The sequence below is a fragment of the Garra rufa genome, unplaced genomic scaffold, assembly GCF_049309525.1.
Source record: "Garra rufa unplaced genomic scaffold, GarRuf1.0 hap1_unplaced_159, whole genome shotgun sequence".
NCBI lineage: Eukaryota > Metazoa > Chordata > Actinopteri > Cypriniformes > Cyprinidae > Garra > Garra rufa.
Genome location: NW_027394434.1, coordinates 1 through 7,867, shown reverse-complemented (window position 1 = coordinate 7,867; position 7,867 = coordinate 1). Strand labels below are relative to the sequence as shown.

General features: G+C 33.2%; 1 long non-coding RNA gene across 1 annotated transcript; it reads left to right on the top strand.

Annotated features, from left to right (window-relative positions):
• Window positions 1-1,436: 1,436 nt before the first annotated feature.
• On the top strand, window positions 1,437-4,328 carry LOC141316765 (uncharacterized). Its single transcript, XR_012351562.1, has 3 exons — window positions 1,437-1,742; window positions 2,003-2,128; window positions 4,216-4,328. It is a non-coding gene; the product is annotated as an uncharacterized lncRNA (long non-coding RNA).
• The last annotated feature ends 3,539 nt before the right edge of the window (window positions 4,329-7,867 follow it).

Below are 7,867 nucleotides of genomic sequence, written 5' to 3'. Positions count from 1 at the left end.
TATATATTTTTCTAATATATTCTTAATATTAATATTACTTTTTTTCAGGATTCTTTAATGAATAAAAAAGTTAGAAAGAACATTTATTTGAAATAGAAATGTTTAGAAACAATATACTACTGTTCAAAATTTTGGGGTTAGTACTTTTTTGTTTTGAATATTTTTATTCAGCAAGGATGTGTTAAATTGATAAAAAGTGATAGTAAAGACTTATATTGTTACATTGTTATTAATTTTTGAATAAATTTAATTGTTTTCAATATTTTGTTCTTCAAAGAATCCTGTAAAAGTATCACAGGTTCTAAAAAAATATTAAGCAGTAAGATTTTTTGGTAACACTTTACAATAAGGTTCATTAGTTAAACATTAGTTAATGTATTAACTAACACGAACTAACCATGAGCAATACATTTGTTACTGTATTTACTAATCTTTATTAACATTAGTTAACGGAAATACAGTTGTTCATTGTTTGTTCATGTTAGTTCACACTGCATTAACTAATGTTAACACAATTTTAATAATGTATTAGGAAATGTTGAAATTAACATTAACACAGATTAATAAATGCTGTATACGTGCAGTTCATTATTAGTTCATGTTAACTAATGTGGTTAACTAATGTTAACTAATGAACCTTAGTGTAAAGTGTGACCGATTTTTTAATGTTTTTGAGAATTTCTGCTCATCAAAGCTGTGCTTATTTGATTAAAATATAGAAACTGTAAACTGTAATATTGTAAAAAAAATATTTTGATATAAAATATTGGTTCTCTTTTTTAATATACTTATTCAAAAAATATTCCTGTTTTATTCTTTCTTTGTTTGAAAGAAATGAATAATTTTATTCAGCAAGGATGTGTTAAAAAGATTTCAACTTTGAATAAATGCTGTTCTTTTGAACTTTTTATTCATCAAAGAATCCTGAAAAAAGTATCACAGGTTTCAAAAAAATATTAAGCAGCACAACTGTTTCCAACATTGACAATAATCAGCATATTAGAATGATTTTTGAAGGATCATGTGACACTGAAGACTGCTGAAAACTCAACTTTGCGTAACAGAAATAAATTATATTTTAAAGTAGGCTATATTGAAATAGAAAACGTTACTGTAATAGAAAAGTTACTGTAAATTGTAATACTTCACAGTATTGTAATATTAAAGTTTTTTCTGTATTTTTGATCAAATAAACACAGCCTTGGTGAGCACAAGAGACTTTAAAAAACAATGCAAATCTTACTGATCCCAAACTCGACACAGGATGTCTTCTTTAAAATACTATTTGACTCAAAACAGTTATTGTCTCAGAAATGTAACCAAATAGACATTATCGTCTCTCAGTAGTCTGTCATAAGGTCTTCCAGCAGTAGGGAGCGCTGTGGGGCCGCTCGTGTTTTTGTGTTTCGCCGAAGGAGCGTGTCAGTCTTTCCTTCACTCTTGTTTTTGTATGTGAGCTGTAGCGTTTCTGTCTCTGGATGTGTCCTGTCCTCACCCACACAACGGACCTGTCTGCCGCTCATTATCCGGTCACGTCAGTTACACTGACACCGTGTCTGAGGCCGATTTTCTTTTGTATATTCATTAGCGGAGCTGGACCCGCACACCAGGACTCAGTCCAGCCCGGTTCGGCTCGGTTCGGTGGACGGGACACAGCGGGGATTTAAACGACAGAGCCCGACCAGAGATGGAGAGACGCAGACTGATGTGAACGGAACCAGCGCTATGGAGATTCATCCACTGTAAGAGCTATGTGTGTGAGAGAGAGCCCTGTGTGTGTTCACACTACTGTAATGTCAATATAGAGTAAATCTGTTCAGCCATAAGATCACATGACATCTCTGTCTTTGTCCACACACCTCCAACACTCTTTATGTCACATGTTTAGCAACTAATGTCACATTTGACAATTGCCATACGGTCTTGTTCTTGTGTAATGGTACTATGTTGTGTGTGTGTGTGTGTGTGTGTGTGTGTGTGTGTGTGTGTGTGTGTGTTTCAGATGCACTAAGCTTTGCCATCATAAAGCTGTGGAGCTGAAGGATGATGTGTGTGAGAAACAGAGTGCGGTCACCATCAATCCACGTCACATGAGGAAAGCTTTCAGGATCATGAACGAGCTCCGCAGGTGTGTGTCTGTGTGATATACTGGTAGAAATCATGCAGTGCCTCTGAATAACACTTTACACTGTTGTTGATGTGTCTGCTCTTACATGGATACCTAAAAATGAAAATTCTGTCATTACGTTCATCTGTGGATCATAGAAGATGTTGGCTTAATCTCTCACTCTGCCAGTATTCACTTTTATCGTATTAAAACAAAAGATGTAGTGAAAGTAAGGTTAACTATTCTGTTTAATATGGCATTTGGTGACCTACAGAAAAAAAGAAAGTCACACAATTTTGGAATGACATGAGAATGAGTAAACAAAGACGATATTTTTTATTTATTTTTAACGTCAATGAATTGAGACTGACCTTTGCAGGTGTGTGCATTAAAACCTTACTTGTTGTTGAAATAGAGTTTTATATTAACACAGTGGCCACAGAACGTATTTGGATGCTTTAGCCACACTTAAAAATGGAAAACTGATCTTGCTTTTTATAGCATAATAACAAACCACACATGGCTTTTATTTATTTAAACACAACTGTTTAAAAGTTTGGAGTGAGTAAGATATTTTTTAAAAGATTTTTCGGTAACACTTTACAATAAGGTTCATTAGTTAACATTAGTTAATCACATTAGTTAACATAACCTAATAATGAACTGCACTTATACAGCATTTATTAATCTTTGTTAATGTTAATTTCAACATTTACTAATGCATTATTAAAATTTTGTCAACATTAGTTAATGCAGTGTGAACTAACATGAACAAACAATGAACAACTGTATTTCCGTTAACTAATGTTAATAAAGATTAGTAAATACAGTAACAAATGTATTGCTCATGGTTAGTTCATGTTAGTTAATACATTAACTAATGTTTAACTAATGAACCTTATTGTAAAGTGTTACCGATTTTTCTTTGATATATTTTTGAAGAAAGAAATTCATATTATTCAACAAGGTTGCAATAAGCTGATCAAAACTGACAAATATATATTTATTTAAAAAAAAAAAATTTTGAACAAGAGTTCAAAGAATTAATGTTTTTTTAAAGAATTCTCGTCTGCTCACCAAGCCTGCATTTATTTGATCCAAAATACAGCAAAAGCATTTTTGTGAATTTTTTTATTATTTAAAATAGCTGTTTTCTATCTGAATATATTTTAAAATGTAATGTATTCCTGTGATCAAAGCTACATTTTTAGCCATTTTCAGTCTTCAGTGTCACCTGATCCTTCAGAAATCATTATATCATGCTGATTTGCTGTTCAGGAAATATTTGTTGTTGTTATTATCTATATTTACTATTTAGTATCTATATTTAACAGTTAAGTAATTTTTTTTTCCGGATTCTTTGATGAATTGAAAGATTCAAAGATCAGCATTTATCTAAAATATAAAGCTTTATACACTACCATTCAAAAGCGTGGAGTCAGTATAATTGTTTTTTTTTTGGGGGGGGGGGGGGGTGATGATAAAGACATTTATAATGTTCCAAAAGATTTCTAGTTCAGATGCTGTTCTTCTGAACAAAATTCTGTAAAGTTTTCAGAAACCTTAAAAAATTCTACTCAGCTGTTTTCAACATAATCATGATAAATGTTTTTTTTTTTTTTGCAGCAAATCAGAATTAGAATGATTTCTGAAGGATCATGTGACTGGAGTACATATGCTAAAAACTCAGCTTTGAAATCTCATGAATAAATTACATTTTCAAATATATTCAAATAGAAGGCAGATATTTTAAATAGCAAAAATATTTCAAAATTGTACTGTTTTTGCTGTACTTTGGATCAAATAAATGCAGGCTTGGTGAGCATAGGAGTCTTCTTTAAAAGTCTTACTGTTTCAAAACTTTGGACTGGTAGTGTACATCCACACATACACATTGAAACTAGCTGCTTAAAACTCATTGCAAAACTGCTCAGAAAAAGTGAAGTTAGTTCTGCAGACTTACTTCCTGTAATTGCAGATGTTGTCAGGTTTGACGTTTGTAATGTCTAATGCAGTGTCATTCAGATGTTTTGTCCAAATAATTAGCTAATGTGTTGTGTGTGAGAAGTGATCACTATGTAATTATGAAATCCTTCCTGTCTCTGCAGTCAGAGTGTGTTGTGTGATGTCACCATCATTGCGGAGGATGTGGAGATAGCTGCTCATCGAGTCGTCTTAGCTGCGGGGTGTCCGTACTTCCACGCTATGTTTACAGGTGAGAACACAAACTCACACACACATTCACAACAGTGGAGGGTCACATTAGGACAGTCCATCTGCTGCTGGACTGAAGTATTAGCCTGGGAATAAAAATAAAAACATTATACATATGCGTGTCTTATGTTTGAGTGTGTAATTACATAAAAAAGTCAAGTAATAAAAGCTTTGATTTCATTATGAGAAATTGAAATGAGTCACTCTTCCCAATGTTATCTTCTGAGGCTTATAAATACACTTTTCATACAGTGAATGGAGATCGAGATGGAGTTGGCACTAATATACACTACCAGTCAAAAGTTTTTGGACAGTAAGATTTTTAATGTTTTTTTAAAGACGTCTCTTCTGCTCACCAAGCCTGCATTTATTTGATCCAAAGTACAACAAAAACAGTACAGTTTTGAAATATTTTTACTATTTAAAATAACTGTTTACTATTTGAATATATTTTAAAATGTAATTTATTCTTGTGATTTCAAAGCTGAATTTTTTGCATCGTTACTCCAGCCTGTTACATGATCCTTCAGAAATCATTTTAATATTCTGATTTGCTGCTCAAAATCATTATAATTATTATGTTGAAAACGGCTGAGTAGAATTTGTTTCAGGTTTCTTTGATGAATGGACAGAACAGCATTTATCTGAAATAGAAATTTTTTTGTAGCATTATAAATGTCTTTGTCGTCACATTTGATCAATTCAAAGCATCCTTGCTAAATAAAAGTATTAATTTCTTTAATTTCTTTCCCCAAAAACAAAACAAAACAAAAAAATGACTGGGGTATGGTTACAAAAGTTTTTTATTTCAGATAAATGCTGATCTTTGGATCTTTCTGCACATCAAAGAATCCTGAAAAATGTACTCAACTGTTTTAAATATTGATAATAATAATAATAAATGTTTTTTGAGCAGCAAATCTGCATATTAGAATGATTTCTAAAGGATCATGTGACACTGAAGACTAGAGTAATGATGCTGAAAATTTAGTTTGGTCACAGGAAAAAATTACAATTTAAAATATATTCAAATAGAAAGCGGTTAATTTAAATAGTAAAAATACTTCACAACATTACTGCTTTTGTTTCAAATAAATTTTGGATCAAATAAATGCAGGCTTGGTGAGCAGAAGAGACTTCTTTGAAAAACATTACAAATCTTACTCTCCAAAAACTACTGACTGGTAGTGTACATATTGTTTAGGAGCCACTAACACAGAAACACCACTATATATATTTTTTATTATGTTGTATATTATATATATAACAGTGTTTCCCATTCATTAACTAGATTGCGGCGGCCCGCCACAGTCTAATCTGTCCCGCCAGTTTCATAATAAACCGAAAATATATAAATGTGTATTTTTTATCATTTTAACATAAAATGTCTTTAACGTTGTGTTTCGTGCCATCGCTTTGGCAAAGTGTCCGTCAAAAAAACTAAGAGTAATTATGGCGTTATCCTCTAATCAAGGCAAAGCGAAGCGCGCACTTCATTAATTCATTTGCCGCGTCTCAGAGTCAGAGCGGCTCCTTTGATTGAGCGCGTTTGCATGAAAGTTCTTAAACCGATTGTGCTTAAAAAGCCGAAAACGCACGTGGTCATGTAAACGCGGTGACCGTTTTCTTTTACCGGAGTAAGGTCATAATCGGTGTAAACATAAACCGGTCGGCACAGGTAGTTTTCTGCCTCTTGCCCCGATTTCGGGCGGCATGTAAACGCAATAACCCGCTTTCTGTCGGTTTATTGAAGTGCGCATGTGTGATACGTGACAGGAACGCATCTTTAGTGCAGATTTAAGCGCATCTAGACAGAGCAAACGCTTTGCAGTAAATAACGGCAGACTCTTTCATGACTCAGAAAATTATAAAAAGTGTTCTTACCTCGTGCAGCAAAAGTAGAAGTGGTTCAGTCAAAACGTTGCATTTATAACTGCATGAGAGGATAATATGAGCTGTATATTTCAGGCTGACATGTTGCAAGCTTTATTTAACATAACAACTGACAAACATATGGAATACTGGGATTCAGATACGAAAATTATTATATTTTGAGGACACTAAAAGGAAAAAAAAAAACTTATCAATAAAGTCGTGTTTCATCTTTGTTTGTATTGTGATTAAAATGCAATGTTTGGTTCTTTGGTGTATTATTAAATATGTTTAGTTGTTGTAGTAGCAGCAACTGCAAAAACAGTTTATGGCCAGGAAAAAATATTTATGGTTGGTAAATTTTCTCAAGTCACCAGCCATTGGCAGATGTGAAGTTAGTTTTAGGCCCTGCTTGCAAGTATAGAAATTAGGACAAAAGTAATATAATTTCCCTACTGTAGAATAAGGTAAAATAATACCTGTGAAATACTCATTTTATTTCATTTATTTTATTTACTAATAACTAATTTATTTACTCATTTATTTAACAGTGAAATTGTTTTACAATATATGTATTACTGTCATAAGAAAAAATATATAAAATTATTATTATTATTATTATTATTATTATTATTATTATTATATTCTAATTTGTTTGGCTTCCAAATTCACCAGTGTGAGTGTAAATTAGGCTGAGACAACTAAAAAGAGGACCGAGTTCCCTTTAAACTTTAATTACAAGTCAATTTACCAGCTTTGCACACTGAACCTGTGTTGGAGTTCTTAATTTTGAACTCTCAAAGTGCACCAGATAGATGAATTTAACTTTAAAATGTACAAAATTTTCTTACGGGGGAGCATGCCCCCGGACTGAGGTCCACCCACCACAGTCTCAAAAAATCCTGTGGGAAACTATATATATATTAGGGCCGGGACTTTAACGCGTTAATTTAGATTAATTAATTACACAAAAATAACGCGTTAATTTTTTTTAACGCATTTTAATCGCACTTAATTTTGCACCGCGGAACGTTTCTCACTGGATGAGTTTCAGCGGCGGACCAATTATACTGGAGCACCAACTAACAGAATGCGCATATCACCGCAGGACATCGAGCCTCAAGTATCACCTCAATGCTTTTACAGAAGGTCTACCTACCTATAGGGTACCTGAATTTCTGAAATGAAGGCTAGTATATTTCTAAATATCCCAGTGTTTCCCGTACCATCATCTTAGGGGGGCGCGTTTACAATGTCTCCTCCAAGAAAACGGACTGGATCGCGGACTCCATTCATAAAAACCGAATTTACTATAGCGCGGAATGCCACGTAAATTCGTCGATTTTTGGATTGATAAATCAAAAGTTGGTCTGTCACTTAATTCAAATCGCCATATGGACTAGTGTCTGAAAACTGAAATGCAAAAAGACCGTTTTAATATGAATCCTGCACTGTTTGCCTCTGTATGTTAGAATGGCAGAGACGCGTTTTTTTATACTGCACGCGTGATGCTCCCGTTAATTTTTGGCATTTGTGTCTCACATGAACAGATCTCAATCTCCAAAGCTACTGTCAGTGTCACTTTTAACGTTTCATTTGAGAAAACTAGCATCATATCATACTTTACACACGGCAACCTGTCAAAATAAAAGTACGGTTTAACATGAAACAGAG